Here is a 22,293-nt window from a genome sequence, read left to right as displayed (position 1 = left end):
CCCATCATCGAAATATACAATCCAAGTTCTATAATGAAAATTCCCACAAGTATATGAAAGTGATAACTCAAGAGACTCTCTATATGAAGAACATGGTGCTACTTTGAAGCACAAGTGTGGAAAAAGGATAGTAGCACAGCCCCTTCTCTCTTTTTCTCTCATTTTTTTGTTTTTTTTGGTGGGCTTCTTTGGCCTCTTTTTTATTTGGTCTTCTTTGGCCTCTTTTATTTTTTTGTAAAGTCCGGAGTCTCATCCCGACTTATGGGGGAATCATAGTCTCCATCATCCTTTCCTCACTGGGGCAATGCTCTAATAATGATGATCATCACACTTTTATTTACTTACAACTCAATATTCCAACTTGATACTAGAACAAAGATATGACTCTATATGAATGCCTCCGGCGGTGTACCGGGATGTGCAATGATCTAGCGTAGCAATGACATCAAAAAACGGACAAGCCATGAAAACATCATGCTAGCTATCTTACGATCATGCAAAGCAATATGACAATGAATGCTCAAGTCGTGTATATGATGATGATGGAAGTTGCATGGCAATATATCTCGGAATGGCAATGGAAATGCCATGATAGGTAGGTATGGTGGCTGTTTTGAGGAAGATATATGGTGGGTTTAAGGTACCGGCGAAAGTTGTGCGATACTAGAGAGGCTAGCAATGGTGGATGGGTGAGAGTGCGTATAATCCATGGACTCAACATTAGTCATAAAGAACTCACATACTTATTGCAAAAATCTATTAGTCATCAAAACAAATTACTATGCGCATGCTCCTAGGGGGATAGATTGGTAGGAAAAGACCATCGCTCGTCCCCGACTGCCACTCATAAGGAAGACAATCAACAAATAAATCATGCTCTGACTTCATCACATAACGGTTCACCTTACGTGCATGCTACGGGAATCAAAAACCTCAACACAAGTATTTCTACTAATCCAAAACTACCCACTAGCATGACTCTAATATCACCATCTTTATATCACAAAACTATTGCAAGGAATCAAACATATCATATTCAGTGATCTACAAGTTTTATTTAGGATTTTATGACTAACCATGTGAATGACCAGTTCCTGTCATCTCTCCAAATAGATATAAGTGAAGCAAGATAGTTTAATTCTTTCTACAAAAGATATGCCCATGCTCTAAAAAATATAAGTGAAGCAAAAGAGCATTCTACAAATGGCGGTTTTCTATGTAAAGAGAAACAGGCAGTCCAAACTTCAAATGATATAAGTGAAGCACATGAAGCATTCTATAAAGCCATACTCAAAAGATATAAGTGAAGTGCATAGATAATTCTATAAATCAACCAAGGAATACCTCATACCAGCATGGTGCATAAAAGAAAAATGAAAACTAAATGCAAAAGACGCTCCAAGATTGCACATATCACATGAACGAAACGAATCCGAAAACATACCGATATTTGTTGAAGAAAGAGGGGATGCCTTCCGGGGCATCCCCAAGCTTAGATGCTTGAGTATCCTTGAATATTTACTTGGGGTGCCTCGGGCATCCCCAAACTTGAGCTCTTGCCTCTCTTCCTTCTTCTCACATCGAGACCTTCTCGATCATCGAACACTTCATCCACACAAAAATTCAACAGAAAACTCAGTAAGATCCGTTAGTATAATAAAGCAAATAACTACTCTAAGTACTATTAAAAACCAACTCATATTTTGTTTTTGCATTGTGTCTACTGTACTATAACTTTTTCATGGCTTAATCCACTGATATGAATCGATAGTTTCATCAAAACAAGCAAACTATGCATCAAAAACAGAATCTGTCTACAACAGAACGGTCTGTAATAATCTGAACATTCACCATACTTTTGATAATTGAAAAATTCTACCAAAATTAGGAAAAATAAACAATTTGTATAGGAAGACAGTGCAGAAAGAATCAGAACCATTTGACGTTCCAGCAAAAAATGTAAAATCGCACACAACAGCCAAAGTTTCTGTCCTGCACCGTACAAACCATCAAGCAAATGTAAACATCCTAAAGGCAAACCTTGGCACATTATTTTTATAATACAATGGAATTGTGCAAGGGGATAATTATATTTATTGAAAATTTTCTGTAATCAAGATTCACAAAGTTTCCATGAGCATGAACAAAGTTCAAGGCTAGCTCCCACTTCAACAATGCTTGTCTTTCTCACTTTCGCTTTCCTTTTTGAAAAAGTTTTGAGTTCCCCTCTTAAATTTTGTTGTTTTTAAACTATATAAAAGCACTCAACAGAAATAAATGACTCTCTAAAACTTCCGGGTTGTCTCCCTAGCAGCACTTTCTTTAAAGCCATTAAGCTAGGCATATAGTGCTCAAGTAATGGATCCACCTGGATCCCAAGGTATATCAAAGCCAATTTTAATTAACAATGATTTGTAATTTAGTGGTGAGCACAAGGTAACATATATCATGTAGTGACAAAGTCTAACTCTCTTCCTATGCATCGGCATGTCATAAAAGAACAATTCATGCAAACAAAGTAAAGGCCAATACATAGTATAAACAGTTTCTTGCAATTTTATCATATTGGAAATATAGAGAGGTGGAGATATAGTTCATCTCTCATAATAATTACAAGTAGGAGCATCAAGCACATGCATATTATATTCATCAAAATCATCATGTGCAATGGTAAAAGGCAACCCATCAATATATTCCTTAATAAGAGCAAACTTCTCTGATATAGTGTAGTTTGGAGAATTCAAAAAGATAATAGGACTATCATGTGTGGGTGCAATAGCAACAATTTCATGTTTAACATAAGGAACTATAGCAAGTTCATCTCCATAAGCATAATTCATATTGGCATCTTGGCCACAAGCATAGCAAGCATCATTAAAAAGGGATATTTCAAAAGAATCAACGAGATCATAACAATCATCATAGCAATCATCCTCCGGTAAGCACGAAGGGAAATTAAACAATGTATGAGTTGAAGAGTTACTCTCATTAGAAGGTGGGCACGGGTAGCTGATCTGCTCTTCCTCCTTTTGTTCTTCGCTCTCCTCCTCATCTTTTTCATCCAATGAGCTCACAGTTTCATCAATTTCTTCTTCCATGGACTCCTGCAAAATATTAATCTCTTCTTGGACAGCGGAGTAGTCCTCAATATATGGTTCAATATAGGCATTAGAAGCATAATTATCATAGCAATATTTAAGTATGGCAAAATTTTTAGATTTGTAAAGAGTAGCATCATACTTTTCAATCAAAGAAGCAATTTCGTAAGCACCCTTAAAAGCAACAAATTCTTCAATTTGTTGAACATCATAGTAATTATAAACACCCTTAGCATACGAAGATACGATTCCATTATCACCAAACTCACATTGATAGGGAAGGTGTTTCTTAGGGTTTTCAGAACAACAAGTAAAATCATATATTTCACATAAATTCCAAGCATAGTATTGCAAACGATGAATTTGATCCAGTAAAAGTTTCCCTTTTTCAGATATTTGGTGTCGCACATAACAAGCATGCTCATCTAAGGATTTTCCCTCAACTAAGCTAGTTGGGGTTTCAGCACGAGCACATAGGGATCGAAGATGATCCAAGTAATAGGCTTCAGTAGTGTGATAGATTTTGAGTGGTTCTTCAACCATTGGTTTAGTATGTACAACTAATTTTTTTGGTATTTTGCGTTTCCTACCAATAACTAAAGATAGAAAACAACTAAGAACAACAAATAAAAATAACTTAGTGATAAAGCAAACAAGCACACACGAGAATATTCACCCCACGCTATGACTCCACGGCAACGGCGCCAGAAAAAGGTCTTGATAACCCACAAGTATAGGGGATCGCAACAGTTTTAGATAAGTAAGAATTTCGAACCCAACGAGGAGCTAAAGGTAGAACAAATATTACCTCAAGTTCTATCGACCACCGATACAACTCTACACACGATTGACGTTCGCTTTACCTAGAACAAGTATGAAACTAGAAGTACTTTGTAGGTGTTGTTGGATAGGTTTGCAAGATAATAAAGAGTATGTAAATAAAAAGTATGGGCTTTTAAGATAAAGAAACAATAAAGTAAATATAGCAAGTGTGGAAAGGTGGTGGTAGGATTTTTGAAATTGCCTCTAAGCAATTGACTACTTTACTAGACCAATAGCAAGTATTATGTGTGAGAGGCCACTGCTAGCATGTCATCCCTGACTTGGAATTCTATGCACTTATGATTGGAACTATTAGCAAGCATCCGCAACTACTAATGTTCATTAAGGTAAAACCCAACCATAGCATTGAAGTATATTGGTCCCCCTTCAATCCCGTATGCATCAATTTCTATGCTAGGTTGAAGCTTCTGTCACTCTTGCCCTCCAATACATAGACCTATCAACATACAACTAACCCTAGGGTGTGATCCACGCGCACAATCATATGATGGGCACCAAAGGACAGCAACATATCCACAAGCAAATTAAATCAATCATAGCAATTCATCAACCACCGATAGGACAATGAAAATCTACTCAGACATCATAGGATGGCAACACATCATTGGATAATAATATGAAGCATAAAGCACCATGTTCAAGTAGAGGGTACAGCGGGTCGCGGGAGAGTGGACCGCTGTAGATAGAGGGGGGAAGGTGATGGAGATGTTGGTGAAGATGGCGGAGGTGTTGGTGTAGATCGCGGTGATGACGATGGCCCCCGGTGGCACTCCGGTGCCACCGAAAGCGAGGGGGAGAGAGCCCCCCTCCTTCTTATTCTTCCTTGACCTCCTCCCTAGATGGGAGAAGGGTTTCCCCTCTGGTCCATGGCCTCCATTGCAAGGGAGGGGCGAATGGATCTGTCTCTCTATCTCTCTCTATTTCTGCGTTCTCAGATTCTTCCCTTTCACCGTTTCTTATATTCCCGGAGATCCGTAACTCTGATTGGGCAGAAATTTTAACATGATCTCTATCCGGAAATTAGCTTTCTTGCGGCGAAAGAAGGGCATCAACCGCCTTACGGGTGGACCACGAGGGTCAGGGGCGCGCCCAAGGGGGCAGGCGTGCCCCCTGCCTCGTGGCCACCTCGGGTACCGTCTCGCGTGGATTTTTCTTCCCAAAAATCATATATATTCCAAAAAAAATATCTCTGTCAGTTTTTATCCCGTTTGGACTCCGTTTGATATGGATATTCTGCGAAACAAAAAAGATGCAACAAATAGGAACTGGCATTGAGCACTAGATCAATATGTTAGTCCCAAAAATAGTATAAAATGTTGCCAAAAGTATATGAAAATTGTAGAATATTGGCATGGAACAATCAAAAATTATAGATACGACGGAGACGTATCACTGAGCTGGCGGAGTTGGGGTGGGCGCAAGCCGCCGAGCGCAACCGGTTGGAAGAGCTCGAGCGGGAGGCGAAGGCGAGGGAGGCCGAACTCGACGTCAAAGCGCGAGTCCTGACCGAAGACCGTGCGGCCTTTGCCGATCTCAAGAAGAGATCCCGCAAGGCACTGAAGACGCTCTACAAGCACGGCCTGGAGAAGTCGCTGGCCGTCGACGAGGACGGCCCCGCCCGGCTGCTTCCTCTCTTGGTGCAGGCACTCAAGGAAGTCATTGATGGCGTCGGTCCTATGGCCGAGGAGGAAGCTCGCGTTCTGTCTTCACATGCATTGTCTCGCGTCTTCAGCCACCTGCACCTTCGAGACGCCAACGCATGCCTTGACGAGCTACTGGAGCCTGTGGCTGAAGACCAATACGAGGCTGCCGCCGCAGCCATGCAAGGTCAGGTGGAGGCCTTTCTGAAAAAGTTCCGTGGCTTTGTCTCCGCTCCTCTGTCTGGTGATGTCGCCGATCCTGTGGCTAGTGGTGAGGGTGAATACCACGTCTCTCACGAGGTAGCTTCTTCCGCTGGTGATGGCGGCGGCCGGGGGTGACCTGCGGCTACCCTCCTATTTTGTTCCTGCAACATGCATTAGGCCTCGGGGAGGCGTTTAGACTTTTCACTTGATATCGTGAAGACAATGTGTGAGGACAATGTGTTTGTAATATTTGCTTCGAGGTTTTGCGATTTCCTTCCTATTTGCTTTGCATTCTGAGTCGGCAGAGCCCGGCCCCGCGCATACCTCAACTGCCATTGGGCCGACCGGAGATCGGGACGGACCAAGGAGTGAGGGGCTACGTGACCAGTTAGGCTCCTGAGTCGCGATGCTCCGGAGTCCCCCTTGACGCGCAAACAGCTTATAGGGAGAGTTCGCAAGGATAGACTGATGTTCTATGTTGGCAGGACCCGCCCCCGCGCGTACCTCAACCGCCATTGGGCCGACCGGAGACCAGGTTGGACCAAGGAGTGAGGGGCTACGTGACCAGTTAGGCTCCTGACTCGTGATGCTCAGGAGTCCCCCTTGACTCACAAACAATTTCCATACCTGCCCTCGTCGAGGCCTTGGGAGGGGCGTGCGACGCCCAGGTCCGGGATACCTAGTTGGGTGGCGTGCGCTTGGGTGTGGTCCGAGCGCAGCCCCCGTGCCCAGACCCCTCGCGCGGCTCTCCTGAGGGGAGGCGTTGCGGTGAGGCCGGACGCTGAGCTCTGGGCTCCCTGAGGTTGGTACGACCGTGGGGCCGCCCTCAGTTGTTTATCACCAGCGCAGAGCATAGTGCTTCCGCTTGTGCACGGGCATAGCCGCTCCTCGGCAGTGTTGACGGCCAGCGCGGAGCATGGTGCTTCCACTTGTGCGTGGGATGGGGGCCCCCTCCGGGAGGAGCCCCCGGGGCGTGTACAGCCCCGCCCTGACATGTGGCTTGCACGGCAGGGCTGCGAGGTGTGTCTAGGAACTCGTGAGCCAGCGTGGGACTCACGAGGCCCTACCACAAGGCGGGTTGCGCCTAGTCTTGAGTCTTGGTGGTTGTGTGTTCGTGCAAGGCGGTTAGGTGCAAGCACTCTACGTCCTCAGCTCAGCCGCCGCTGGTATGCCAAATCGCGATGCCGCGGTCAAGGCCAGGGGGTGAGGGCTGGAGAGCCAGTAAGAGCTCCTGAGTCGCGATGCTTAGGAGCCCCCCTTTTAACGCGCAAGCGAATTGCATGGGGTGAATGTACCCGCAGCGGGTGACAATCGAGCAGGCAATAACCGTAGGCAGGTTAAGCGGGGCAGGCAAATCAGCTTGGGTAAATGCAGGAAGATACATGCCATTGACTTCGGCCCTAGCGGCTTGGGGATGATGCGGCCCGAGGGGCGCCTCCAGCAAGGCAAGCTAAAAGACATGAGCAAAAGGGATACATGCCGCAGGGACGGACCCATGCGGCCTGGGAATAATGCAGCCCAAGGGGCACTCCCAGCTTAAACGAGCTTGGAAGATGTCACCTGGTTCTGTAGATGAAGCAGAGTTGGTGCAGCTAAAGGCGTGCATCGAAGAAATGACTCCTCATGAGCCACCGGAGCCCTGATCCTCGGGAGGCTCTGGGGGCTCAGGAGGCTCCCTGAAGACCGTCTCCGTTTCCTCCAAGACGGTGTGGTACCTGGCCTCTCGAGCCGCCAGGTCACAACGCATGTTGCGCTGATAGGCCGATGCCACGCTCGGCAAGTCGAGGGGCATGCGAACGTAGCTGTGTGGCGGGCCCTCACAACGGCCCACACGCGAAGGCCAGAAACGCTCCTGAGACGCGGCCCTATTGAGCCCTGGGACATCGATGTAGACGCGCAGCTCAGCACCATCGCCTGGGTGGTGGGCTGCGCCCTGTGAGCGGATGTCGCCGCGCATGGCTCTAGCATCTTGCAGTTCCTGTGTGATCTTGGCGATGAACTCCTTAGTGGTGGGCACCCCTTGCCCTGTGTTCTCCTGAGGAAAACGTGCCGTGTAGCACGCCTCCAAGTGGTGCCCGAGCGCTTCCCTCGTGAGGTTGGCAAGGCCTGAGGCCCTCCAGAAGAGAGCCCCCGAGCCCTTCCCAAGGAGGGCAATGGGCGCGCCTTCCTACGCGATGGAGGGTGGTGCCCCTGGGACGGACGCTGATCCTGACGAGGCTCCTGCCGTGACGCCATCCTCCTGAGGTCCTGCGCGGCGCAGCTGCTTCTTCTTGGGGATGGCCTCTGGAGGGCCCTCGCTTTTGTTGTCGGGGTCATCGATTACTGCATCTTGGAAGGTGCGCTCGAGGGAGCACACCGCATCCCTTTCCTCACATGGGACCGTGATGACCCTGCCGCTTCCAAGCATCTTGAGGACGTTATAGCCGTGGTGGGTGACCGCCATGAACTTGGCCATGGCCGGATACCCAAGGATGGCGTTGTACAGCAGGCAGATGTGGGCGGCGTCGAAGTCGATTAGCTCGGTGCGGTAGTTGTCGCAGGTGCCGAAGGTGACAGGCAGGCGGACCTGCCCTATCGGTATGGTGGAGCCGTCGGTCACTCCTGAGAAAGGTTTGGTAGGCTGGAGCTGCACATATGGCACTTGGAGGTTGTCGAATATGTCGACGAACAGGACATTGAGCCCTGCGTCGCCGTCGATGAGGGTCTTGGTAACCTGCACATTGCTGATGACTAGGGAACACAACATCGGGAGGACGCCGGTGGTGGCTGCACACTTGAGCGGATCTGCCGAGTCAAAAGTGATGGCGCACTGGGACCACTTGAGCGGGGAGCACCGCATTCACCTCGCGAGCGAACCGTTTGAAGATGCGCTGAGAGGCTGGGGCCTGGGCGCCGCCCAAGATGCAGGCGATTGCACGCGGCTCCTGGAAGCCCCCAGCCCCCTCGTCCTGATGATGATCGTCGTTCCTTCTTGGTGGCGGCAGCGGGGGGAAGACCAGCGTTGCTTTGGGGGGATCCTCACAAGGCTGGTCCCTCCAGGCCCCCTCGCGGGGATGGTCTTTCTAGCGGTCCTCACGAGGCCTATCGCGCCATTCCTGGCGCGGGCCACGCTTGTCCCAGTGTCCGCCTCCACGTCCTCCTCCATGGCCGTAGCCCCGGTCGCTGCGCTCGGGGCGTCGACCGTAGCGTCCTTCTCTAATGGCTTTGAGCTCTTGGCAGTCGCTGGTGTTGTGGGTGTTCAGGTTGTGGAAGGCGCAGAACGGTCGGCTGTTCCTGGATGACTCGGGCTGATCTCTGCCCCATTTGGTGTCGGGCTCCGCTGCTAGCACCACTGCTTCCTTGCGCTTCACGTCCTTGGCCTTGGCTTTCTTCTCTTCTGCGCCCGCGGCTGGCAGCTCAAGGAGAGAGAGGCGCCCCTCCTTGGCTCTTGCGCACTTAGTTGCCAGGTTGAACAGCTCCTGAGATGTGCAGAGCTCCTCGTGGATAGCAAGCTCTTCCTTCATCTTGACGTCATGGACACCGTCGGAGAAGGCCGAGATGATGGCCTCATCCATGACCTTGGGGATCTTGAGGCGGGTGATGTTGAAGCGGTGCAGGTCGCCAGCAGCCCGCGGGCGGTCGCGAGTGCCCTGGAATTTGGCGACGAAGCGGTCGCGCATCTCATCCCATGAGGAGATCGAGCCGTGCTGCAGGTTCAGGAGCCAGGAGTGGGCTCCATCCTTGAGAGCCATGGGAAATCAGTTTGCCATGACTTTCTCGTCGCTGTTGGCTGCTTCGATGCTCAGCTCATAGAGCTTCAAGAACTCCGCGGGGTCAGCGGTGCCGTCGTAGCAAGGAGGCAGATCCGGCTTGAACTTTCCTGGCCAGGCGACGCTGCGCAGCTCGGGGGTGAAGGCGCGGCAGCCGGCCGCAGTTATTGGGTCCCGCTTCGGAGGTGGAGCTTGGTCTTGACGAGGTCCACGCGGCGCCGCTGTGGGCGGCGCGTGGTCTTGATGAGGCGGCGCGGGAAGCGCGGGTGCAGCTCCTCGCGGCCGAGGGATTTCTTGGCAGCTTCTCTCTTCGCGCGCGGGCACCGGGCGTGGCGGATCACACCGCGGGGCCACGCGCTTTGGTGCCAAGGCGCCGTCTTTGGGCTGGGGTGGTGGAGGCGCGCCCCAGGCCTTGTCGACCGTGGCCGACTGAGGGTGAGGTAGAGAGACGGATAGCGCCGGGGAGCACCCTGCGGCTTGGACGACCTGGGCGACACGGTCGAGCCACTCCTCATAGATGTCGTCGACTGGGCGGTAGCGCAGGAGTTCGTTTGCGGCGAGGAGTGCGGCCCGTGCCTCCATGGGAGCGTGGCATGCATGGGACGAAGAATCGGCCGGGGTTAGTGATGGAGTGGTGGTGCGGCCGTCCTGCCGTACCGAAGGATGTAGCGACGACGCTTGCTGCTCGTTCCCCACTGGGCCGGTGGCAGCGTTGGCGGCGGGACACGGACAACGACGAGGTGGCTCGCCGATGGGGGCCATCTGAGCAACACGGGCGGTGAGGGCAGCCCGACGCTCGGCTCGAGCACGGCGAGCGTCCGCCATGGAGATGATGGAGCGACGGAGCGACGAAGTGATGGAAGGGAAGCTACAGCGCACCCCTACCTGGCGCACCAAATGTCGGATGTGGGGTTCTGGCAAACCCTTAAGGTTCGAACACTGGCCTGCGCGCGAAGTCTTTTCCTCCCACCGATCTACGCCCTAGCTCACTAAGATCTTGCGGACGAACTCGACGAACTCACAACACAGAAAGACACAAGATTTATACTGGTTCGGGCCACCGTTTCGTGTAATACCCTACTCCAGTGTGGTGGTGGTGGATTGCCTCTTGGGCTGATGATGAACAATACAAGGGGAAGAACAGCCTCCTGAGGGTGAGGTGTTCTCCTGCTTGGCTAACTTGTGTGTGTGGGGATGATCTTCCGGATCCTCTCCTGCCTATGGTGGTGGCTAGTCCTATTTATAGAGACCCTGGTCCTCTTCCCAAATATTGAGCAGGAAGGGAGCCAACAACGGCGGGCAAATTTTAAGGGGGACAGCTAGTACAAGCTTTCCTGACAAAGGTGGTCTCCGCCTGCGAAAGGCTATGGTGGTGACGCCGTCTTGGGCTCCACAAGAACCTCCGTCTTGCCGTCCTTCTGGTCTTGGTCTTGTTGCACCAATATGGCAACCTTTGCCTGATGCTTCAGTACTCCTCGCCTACGCAGGCCTCCTTAGCACCAAAGAGGAAACAAGGACGCTGCGCGCGCTGGCGTCCGCCCGGTGTCGATCGTCATGGCTCACGTCACGAGAGCCTTGTGAGGTTTGCCTCGCCTTGTTATCTCCGCCCCTCGTGAGCCTGCCCGACTAGCCCACTCTAGGGGAGGTCTTGTGTCGTCCACCTTGTGAGGCTTGGCCCCTCGCGAGGGTCTTGGATGCCTTGTTGATGAAGATGGGCCGTACGGCCTGCTGGCTTCGCTACGCCGCGGGCCGTAGGTAGGCAAGTATGGGGACCCCCATGCCCAGAACGCCGACAGCGCTGGGAGCGGCAAGGTGGTTTTCCCGGCAGCAAGCACCCTCCCGATAGGGTGCTAAGGATCCGTCCTCAAAGCACCACGGCATGGGTTTACACGCTGGCAGCCTTATCTCACCAAGCGTAGGGTGCAAACATACAAAGAAAGATCTAACAGGAAGATAGCATGCTCGATATTAAAGTAATGCAGAGTTATATTACATCAAATAATCGCTGCGGTTCTAACTTAAGATAAAATTGTCTTGATCTTGAACTCGCAGCGGCAGCGACAAACGGGGTGCCTAGTCCTGGCGCTGGCCCTCCACCGTCTCAACTCCATCGACGCAGTCGATGATGGGCTTGATATGCTCCTTGAGCACCGCGAGGTCCGCCTCCTCCGGCAAGCTCTCCAACGCATTTGCAAAGTTGACGGTGGGATTCCAGAATGCCACCTTGGTGAGTACCTTGGTCAGGGCGCCCCGGCAGAGCCTCCGGGACTCGTTGGCCAGATAAGTTGCCCGGTTGGAGTGGAGCTCCTCCAGGGCTCCAAGAACGCCCTCGAAGAATAGGGTCAGTTTGGCGTTGGGACTCACGTTCGGCTCTGGGGAGTACCTCACATTCGGCATCCCCATGGCAGACAGCTTCGTGGTGATCCGGCCGGCAACGTCGGCGAGGCGGCTGACCCAACGGTTTATGCTCTCCACGTACTCCTTGTGTTCGACAACATCATTCCTCCGCAGCTACCTCTCCTCCTCCAGGTCCTTGGTCAGGGTCTCTTCCCAGGCACTGACCTCTAAAAGCGTCCCCTCAAGGCCCTCCAGCTTCAGCTTCAGGTCATTGATGGAGTCGTTGGCCATGAAGAGCAGCTCGGCCTTGCCAAGGACTGTGGCCTGCGCTTCTGCCAAAGCGCCGTTGGTCGCGTCCTTCTCCTCCGTCAGCTCTAGGACCTGTTTCTTTAGCCCATCCCGCTCCACCTCCAGCTCCTTCACCTTGCCGGCATGGACCAGGGCTTGAGCATTGAGTGCCTCCTTGTGCCTCTGCTCCAGCTCCTGGGTCCAGTGCGCGACGAGCTTATCGACCTCCTCATCCTTGCCGCGGAGTGTGGCGGCGAGCACATCCTCACAGCGGCAAGGTCCTCCTCCTGGGAGTTCAGCTCGGCCTGGTGCTGGTGCCGAGCGGCCTTGTCCTTGGCGGCATGTTCCTTCGCCGCCTCCTGGGCTCTCTCGACATCAGCCTGCTTCAGGATGAGCTCCTGTTTGCGCTCAGCCAGCAGATCCAAGGCAGCCTTCAGTTCTTCGTGGGCCCTGCGGTACCAGGCCTGCTTCTCGGCGATGCGCTCCTCGAGATCCGTCTCCGCCTTGTCCACCGCCGCCATCCTGGATTTTGCCTTGTCCAGGCGGGCACGGTGGAGCGCCTGGAGCTTTTGGAAGTTGACGCTCATGGCCCGAAGGAGCTGCTCCTCTTGGGAACCGCCGCCACCAGCGCTCAATTCATCAACAAGCTCAAGCCCGGCGGCAGCGAGCGCCTCGTCGTCGAACACCTCCCCCTTGGTTGGCACCCTGGTGCTCGTCGTTCCTGGGAGGTGGACGAACAAGTCGTCAGCCACCCTCAAGTACTTACCCGAGCCAGCGGCGGCAGAGCAGGAAGGTTGGTCGTCGACCACACCCTCCTCGGTAGCGGCCTTGCCGGCCTCCCGGCAAGCCTCTTGGCGGCATCCTGAGCAGCTGTCTTGGCGGTCTCCTCGGCAGCGATCTTGTCGGCCTCGGCCTCGGCATCCCTGGCGACCTCCTCGATGATGGTGCCAATGTCCTCCTGGTCCGCCGAGGAAGGGTCTGGATACCAAGAAGGGGAATGAGGCGGAGCCAAGGTCGAGGTTCAGAAAGAAGAAGAACAGGGACGCGAAACAAACGACTTACCCACACAGGGCTGGGAAGAAGTGGCGCCCTCCCCGCTAGCGCTCGTTGTCCGGGCAGAACCCCCGGCACCCAAGTTCGCCTCCTCCTCCTCCATATGCGTGGGCTCGATGGTGGATGCCCTTGTCGGGGACGCCCCTCGGGGCGGCGTAGTCGAGGGGGGTGGCGTGTTGGGGTGGCCCTCGGCGGCCCCTCCTGCTGCCGTTCTTCTCCTGCAAACCCGGCAAGGTCGACATCAAGGATTCACACCCCAATGTTCATCAGTAGAGGAGTGAGTGACGAGCTTATGCTGGGGGCTGAAGCGGGGGATACACTGGGGGCTGCTGTCCGGGCTGCTCTCCACCAGCAACGGCGTACACGAAGTACCCTCCAGGGGCTTGTCTCTCGTAGAGGCCTTGGCCCTCTTCGCCACCCTCTGGGCCAGCGTCTCCATGTCCCTATGAAGATAACATCAAATCAAAAGCAGATAACACGGGTGTGAGGTCAGTAGATGATGGGGCGCGAGATACTTACTCGTCCTCCACCTCCTCCTCCACTGGCTTCCTTTTCCTCTTCAGGCTAAAAGATCCAAGGTCAAATTCGACCTCCAGGGTGTTGTCCGAGGGAGGGGAGAAGGAGATGGGTTTCGGCGCCCCTTGGACGAGGAGGAGGCAGTCGTCGTCTTCTTCGCCACCGTGGCCTTCACCGCCTTCTTTGCTGCCGCGGCCTTCATCGCCCTCGTCTCGCGCACGGGCTGCTCTTGAGCCGGTTGCCGCTGCGTGGCCCTGCTGGGCCGGACCGGCTCGCCAAAGTTGACCCACCGCAGGACGCGTTTCCTCCCCATGGACAGAGAGTCGTCCGCCTCGGTCTCCTCTTCGGGCGACTCGTCGCCCGCATCTTCAGTAAGGGGGGTCGCGGCGCCAGCGCCACTGGCCTCCCCGGCAGACTCCGCCCACTGAGCGAGCTCTCTCTCCTCCGCGGTCGCGTCGGCCTCGTCCTCCACGGCACCGGCGCTACCGGCCTCCTTGGCAAGCGCCGCTTCCGCCGCCCTGACATCAATGTAGTCCAGCTCCTCCTTGGTGATGTCGCGGATGAGCAGCAGCTCGTCACGGACATAGCCCTCTGACAAGTTGTGGAAAAACTCCTGCACTTGCTCTGCTGCGGCTCGGCCCAGGCGGGGTCGAGGCCGTGCACGTTGAAGTCCGGCATCATGGCGATTATGGCAGATTGGCGAGAGTTGTTGCTCAGTGGGACCACTCCCATCGGCAACCCAAACAGGGGCCCCTTGACGGCCTTCGCGGCCTTGCCGGTCCTCTCAGCCCTGCCGTCGTCGTCCACATTGAGCTGGAAGAGCCTCTGGCAAAAATGGGCATGCCCCAGCACCATGAAGTTATGCTTCAGGCCAGGCCGGAGCCTCATGACATCGGTCGCATTCCTGAAGTCCCAGGCCAGCCTCCCCTTGTTGTGCAGCGGAGCAATTCAGCGACGGATGAAATTGGCCCCGATCATCTCAAGGGTGAGCCGGCCATGGTGAGGTGATGGATCCTGGTGGTGGCAACCGTGAGCTTCTTGTCGTTGACATCAAGGTCACTCTAGTCCTTGCGGCGGGTCGATGGGCTCTGATGAACTTGGCAGAACTCCTACGGATCCTCCACCTTGATCCAGAGCCACCGGCCCCGCCACTCGTCCCACCTCTCCTTCTGGGCACCCTCCAGGTACGTGCCTTTCTCCTGGGTCCTCGGGATCCAGGTGATGCACCCAGAAATGGCATCCCCTGGCTGGATGCGAGGATAGAAGTACTGGCGGAAGAGCGTCGTGCTAGGGAGCACTCCGGCGAAGCCCTCACAGAGATGGGCGAAGAGGGCCATGCGCGCCACGGCATTCGGCGCAAAGTCGAGGAGGTGAAATGTCATTGAAAAAATCAAAGAAAAGGGGGCAGAGCCCGCAAGAAAAGTAATCGATGAAGAAGGGGTACCGATCAGGGCCGGCCTTGGCGAAATCGGCAGGGATGATGTGCGTAGCAGGGTGCCCCGTCGTCTCCCTCCCCCATAGGGGCTTGAAGTAGTCCTTGAGTTGGACCGCATCCACCTTCGAGGGGAAATAGGCATGCTGCATCCACAGCACCGCCAACTCGCTCTCCGGCGCCTTTTTCTCCCCAACATCCTTGGCCGCCCCTTTGCCTTTGCCTGTCTTGGGCGCCATGGCAACTAAGAGGGGACGGAGGATTAAGGGCAGTAAGGGCGCGACGGCGGTGAGCAAAGGCAAAAGCTTGAGGAGGAAGAAGGGAGCGGCGGTTCCGAGATTGGAGAAGGCACATGGGGTAAATGAGTAGCGCGCCCGCGGTTTCTCCTTTTTTATGGGGAAGGCGCGGGCCGCCTCTTTACCATTTACCACGATGTGACACAGGCGTACAACAACCGCCCCACGCACGACCCCCACGTCACGCATTCAACGCGGGTCGTGAGGAAGCGCAGCGGGCGGGGGAGTTACTGCGGTAAAACTCCGCCACACGCGCGCCTATGCACCATTCTGGGCCTGGCCCAATAACACTTCGCGCTTGTATGTGTCCCAGGCCCAGGGGTTCCTGTCAGTGTACGAAAGTAGGGGTCCCTTTTGTACCCCTTTACCTGTGCGCGGGCAGTCGCAGCCACACGCCTGCAGCCACGCTTGGCGGAGAAGAGGAAGCAAAGGCCCAAGACTACCAGAGCGGCGCCAAGCCGAAGGCACGAGAAGTAGAGGGGCGAGATGAAACTCCCCCGGCAAGGCCCTTGCCAGGGTGGCCTTCACGGCCTCAGCAAGAGTTTTGCCGGGGTGACTTGCCCCACACCAACAAGGCCGCCACCCTCGAGTCTAAGAGTCCAGACATCATCAACCACATCGGAACCAAGGCTCGGGAGGCGCCTCCATGGTGGCATGCAGATGTTTGTGAAGACAAAGGGCCTATGAGGCCTAGATAGGAACCAAGAAACAAGACAACAGCAAGGCTCCTTGCCGAGGATACCCACGAGGCCCCGGCAAGGCTCTTGCCAAAGATACCCGCGAGGCCCCGGCAAGACTCTTGTCGAGGGACGCCCGTGAGGCCTCGGCAAGACCCTTGCCAGAAAGATCAGCAAGACCGTGGCAAGGCCTTGCCGTCCCGTCGCCGCCCCAGCTCAGCGGCCGACCCACCAACTAAGCAGGTACCTGCGTGGAAGTACGTGGCTCCTAAGCCAACTAGTCAAGCACCTATGTGGTGGCATGCAGATCTTCGTGAAGACCCTGCCACCACACCAGCTCAGCAGCCTGCCAGCCTACATGGCGCTACATGCCTCGTTGGCCTGGACGCATGTCGGAGCAAGGCGAGGCAACGACGGACGAGACGGGCTTCGCTGCTATCCCCGATAAAGTAAGAAGGGCACGTCGGCAGCGCATTAAATGTGTTTGTCCTACGGTGCCAGGAGATAGACTCGACTACTGTACAACTTTCCACCTCCTATGCGCCACTGTGGCAGCCCCTTTTGACTATAAAAGGAGGCCCGCGGCATACTGAGGAAGGATTCGGACTTTTAGAACCCTACACGCTTTGTAGATAGTCTAAGAACACCAGATAAACATAAACCAGCAGGAGTAGGGTATTACGCATCACTTGCGGCCCGAATCTGGATAATCCCCCCGTGTTGATCTTCTAATCCTGCTCTTTCCACGGCCCTGCGCCCGCCAATCATAGCAAAAGGGATTCTACGTGATCCCGTAGGTGTCGTTTCCCCCGACACATCCATCGTAAGATAACCCAAAACTTGGAAACTTCAATCACACAAAACTCAACAAAACCTTCGTGAGATCCGTTAGTATAAGAATAATAAATCACTACTATAAGTACTGTATCAAACAAACTCATATTTTGTTTTTGTATTATATCTACTGTATTCCAACTTTTCTGTGGCAAAAACTCATCAAATAAAACCATAGAGCCATCAAAATAAGCACACAACACAAAGTAAACGGAACCTTTCAAAACATAACAGTCTGTAGAAATCTGACTATTTCGAATACTTCTGTAACTCCAATTTTTTTGAGAAATTAGGATGACCTGAGCAATTTCTATATTGATCTACTGCAAGTGGAATGGGTATTTTATCGCTCTCTAGTAAAAACGAGAATTAATTTCGTGAGCATAAAAGATTCTATTTTTTCGCAAGATCAAACAAATATCACCCAAGAAGATCCTAAAGGCTTTATTTGGCACAAACACTAATTAAAACATAAAAAACACAATCATAACAGTAGCATAATTGTATTAACACTCAACAATAGGAAGCAAAAAGCAAAAATAAAATTTATTCATTGGGTTTCCTCCCAACAAGCGCTATAGTTTTACGCCCTTAGCTAGGCATAAAGAAGGATCTAAGTTTTGTCATCCTTCTTCTTAACTTTCTTTGAGGTATTTTCATCATGAGGCTTTGTAAACACAACATAAAACATGTTATCCATAGAGGCCTTAGAAATCCTAAGTTGGTTTTCATCATACCCCTTTTGATTTCCTGCAACAATCCAAGAGTAATGTTGATTAACATTGTTGAAAATTGTTGGATTATATCTCGAACAGGGACTTCCTTTTTAAGACTCTCATCAAAGATTTTATTGTCCCCAAGCAAATGTCTTAAAGCATAGTCACTATTGTAAAGAATTTCATCTATCAAAGGTTTTTCATGATTCATACCATAAAAGTAAAATATTTCCCTAGCTTCCCATATTATGTAGTCAAACTCATTCATAAGAACAAGTGTGGCCAATTTTTTAGCTCTAGAATTTTTTATAACGGGGAGCTCAAACAACAATCTCTGCAAGGTAGGATGGGTAGGAATAAATTTACTTTCAAGTTTCAGGACTAGTGCTGAAATAGCATCCACATAAGATCTAGTGGTTTTAAGTACAGGAGAATCATCAAGACTTAGATTCCTAACACAATTGAAAAATTCTTGCATATGTTCTTTTCCCATAATGTTTCCTTGCCCCAAGATAAAAGTTTTAGCATCCATATTGCCCGTATGTCCAATCTTAGGAGTTAGGCCATCATCCGTTGGTGCCATACTGAAATCACTCATGATTGCAAACAAAGGATAGATCTGACAAAAAAATGGCGAACGGAAAAGAGAAGCGAATAAAACGGCAAATTTTTGTGAAATGGGGAAGAGGAAAATGAGAGGTAACTGGCAAATAATGTAAATTGCAAGGAGATGAGATTTGTGATTAGGAACCTGGTATATGTTGAAGATCCTCCCCGACAACGGTGCCAGAAATTGGCGAGTTGATGGGAGACTATCTTGACTTGATCCTCCCCAGCAACGGCGCCAAAAATTCCTCTTGATGTCGCTTGAAGATACGTCGGTATTTCCCCAAAGAGGAAGGGATGATGTAGCACAGCGACGGTAGGTATTTCCCTCAGATATGAAACCAAGGTTATCGAACCAGTAGGAGAACCAAGCAACACAACGTAAACAGCACCTTCACACAAATAACAACTTCTCGCAACCCGACATGTTAAAGGGGTTGTCAATCCCTTTCGGGGTATGGAGCCTCAAGTGGCAAACGGACGTGAGATAAATTTGTAGTAGTTTGATAGATCGAACGCCAAACAAATAAATAAGAATAAATTTCAGCAAAGTATTTTTGGATTTTTGAATTAATAGATCTGAAAATAAATGCAAGAGAAAAGTAGATCGCAAAGGCAAATATATGAGAAAGAAGACCCGGGGGATGTAGGTTTCACTAGTGGTCTCGAGAGAGAGAAATAGAAAACGGTGGGTAAAGAAATTACTGTTGGGCAATTGATAGAACTTCAAATAATTATGATGATATCCAGGTAATGATCCTTATATAGGCATCACGTCCAAGATTAGTAGGCCGACTCCTGCCTGCATCTACTACTATTACTCCACACATCGACCGCTATCCAGCATGCATCTAGTGTATTAAGTTCATGGAGAAACACAGTAATGCAATAATAATGATGACATGATGTAGACAAGATCTATCTATGTAGAGATAGACCCTATCGTTTTATCCTTAGTAGAAACGATAAATACGTGTCGTTTCCCTTTCTGTCACTGGGATCAAGCACCGTAAGATCAAACCCACTACAAAGCACCTCTTCCCATTGCAAGATAAATAGATCAAGTTGGCCAAAAAACAAATATCGGAGAATAAATATGAGGCTATAAGAGATCATGCATATAAGAGATCAAAGAAACTCAAATAACTTTCATGGATATAAAAAGATAGATCTAATCATAAACTCAAAGTTCATCGGATCCCAACAAACACACCGCAAAAGAGTTACATCATATGGATCTCCAAGAGACCATTGTATTGAGAATCTAGAGATAGAAATGAAGCCATCTAGCTACTAACTACAGACCCATAGGTCTACAAAGAACTACTCACGCATCATCAGAGAGTCACCAATGGAGGTGGTGAACCCCATCCGAGATGGTGTCTAGATTGGATCTTGTGGTTCTAGACTCTGCGGTGGCTGGATGAATATTTCGTCGACGCTTCTAGGGTTCTGGGATTTTAGGGGTATTTATAGAGCAAAGAGGCGGTCCACAGGGCACCCAAGGTGGGCACAACCAACCAGGGCATGCCTGGGCCTCCTGGCGCACCCTGGTGGGTTGTGCCCCCCTCGGGGCACCCCCCAGGCACAGCCTGGGCCCGTTGTGTTCCTTCTGGCCCATAAAAATTCTCCGTAAAGTTTCCTGGCATTTGGACTCCGTTTGATATTGATTTTCTGCAATGTAAAAACACGAAAAAAAACAGGAACTGACACTTGGCACTATGTCAATAGGTCTGTACCAAAAAATGATATAAAATGACTATAAATGATTGTAAAACATCCAAGATTGATAATATAACAGCATGGAACAATAAAAAATTATAGATACATTGGAGACGTATCAGCGCCACGCACACTACACTCCGCCGAGGACTGTGCCGCCGCCGTAGTGTAGCCTCCCAGCTGGAGCTGTCCTCTAATGGCGGTGGAGTGGCTGAGCGACGATGACGGACTAGTTCCATTGGCGATTGTGGGAGAAGCAGACGACATACACTAGTGCAGAACCGGGCAATAGCACCGGTTCGTAAGGCCCTTTAGTGCTGGTTTGGTAACCGGCGCTAAAATGTAGGCACTAAAGGCCCCCCCTTTAGTACCGGTTCAGCACGAACCGGTGCTAAAGGGCAACCACGTGGCACGAGCCAGCTTCGGGGGCAGGGAGCCCTTTAGTACCGGTTGGTGTCACCAACCGGTATTAAAATGTTGGGGGGTTTGGGTTTATGATTTCTTTTTCATTTAATTCTGTGTTTTCCATTTAATTCTTTTTCGTTTGCTGGTATTTTACGATACTACATATTGTACATGTTATGCATATATACAAATAGAATTTCTAGTAGAACCGATCATAATATATATATATATCATCGAATGTCTCACAACCACCATTAATTAATTCACACATGTATATATATACAATTTCTCCTAATTGGTGCCTTCGGAGCCAGTGGCATTAGCCTAGCTAATTGGTGCCTTCGGAGCACGATAACAATTGGAAGTGGTTCATGGGGGCGGTAGCGGGTAATAGTATTCTCCTTTGGGATCTATGACCTGGTCGAGAAAAAATCCCGCTATTTCCTCTTGAATTGCTTCTATGCGGTCCTGTGCTAGGAGCTTGTCCCGCACCTCTTTGAACTGTTAAGAAGGAGATCAATATGCATGTGTATTAGTTGTGTGACTAGATATCGATAATGGTGTAAAAATTATAAATAGTGTTCTGACAATCGATATCGTACCCACTCCTGTCTTTGAGATTTGCTCCTTTCGGACGCCATCATGCGAATGTTCTCGCAAACGTAGTATGCACATAGATCATTCCCCGGCGCCTGCCTCAGGGCCTTTACAAGAATGGAATTTTGATCAGATAATAATTAATCAAGCATGATAATTAAAGAGATGGCAGCTAGCTAGTACTACTTAATTACTTACCTTCGGTCGATACCATTTCAGACTTTGTTTCCATGGGCCTGGAGTGACCCTGATGAACTTTGTTTCCAAGCCCTACCCGCCGACAAAGAAAATGAATAAATGGGTTATTAAATAGTTGTTATCATGAAATGATGAACTAATTAAATAGGCCGAGATATAGTTAATAATGATTGAAATTACCTGTTGACTATCCCATTCACGATGGTGTAGTCACTTGCTTTCTTAAGTAGCGAGTCTAGTACTTCAACTATTCCTTCATCAACTTTAATGATTAACAAGATCCAGTGATATCTGCATGCACACACATTTGCATGTCTTAATTAAGCGGGCATATGTAAGCAAAAACATGTAGCTATAGCTAGTAGGGAAAAACAGAATTTGTAGTACAAGACAGTGTGACTCACTGGAAGTTGTAAGGAAGTAGCATATCTTCATTGTATTTGAGTTCCTTGAAGAACTGTAGCATGCTTTCCTCTACACATTTTGCGTGATATGGATCTAATTTCCATGTGTATTCATTAATGGTATTTGGGTCAACGAACCCAATGCCATAGCGTCCACCTTTTTTCATTTCATAAATCTTCATCCTGCATAATACCACAGAAAATAATATAGTCAGGATAATTACAGGTAATGATTGATCAAAATGATCAGCTAGCTTGAGACTTAAATTACAGAAAGGAATCACTTACAGACAATAGCAACTGACGATAGATTTGTCGAGTGCATCTTTATTGTATAGCTGAAAAAGTTCTGAATACTCAACGGTCACAGCTTTCTTATGGTAGTAATGCTCCTCGTTGACATTCACCATGAGGGACTCTCGATTGGAAATCTTGGTAATGTCCATGTACCATTGATGCAATTCATACATTCTCGTTGGGAGCTTATTGACCTCCTCTGGCTCGACCAAAGGTTGGCCCCGGGCATATTTTCGTTTTATTTCCTCCTCTCTAGTCGGAGACATGGGCTCGATATTGAGGAGTTGTCCAACAGTGATCCCGATCGATTGAGCCTGCGCAATATGCTCCTCGGTTATTACCACATTGCCCACCCCGGGAACGTTAACGGTTTGCCCACAA

This window comes from Triticum urartu, chromosome 3A (assembly GCF_056163025.1).
Source record: "Triticum urartu cultivar PI428250 chromosome 3A, HENAU_Tu73, whole genome shotgun sequence".
Taxonomy (NCBI): domain Eukaryota; kingdom Viridiplantae; phylum Streptophyta; class Magnoliopsida; order Poales; family Poaceae; genus Triticum; species Triticum urartu.
This window is presented reverse-complemented; position numbering follows the sequence as displayed.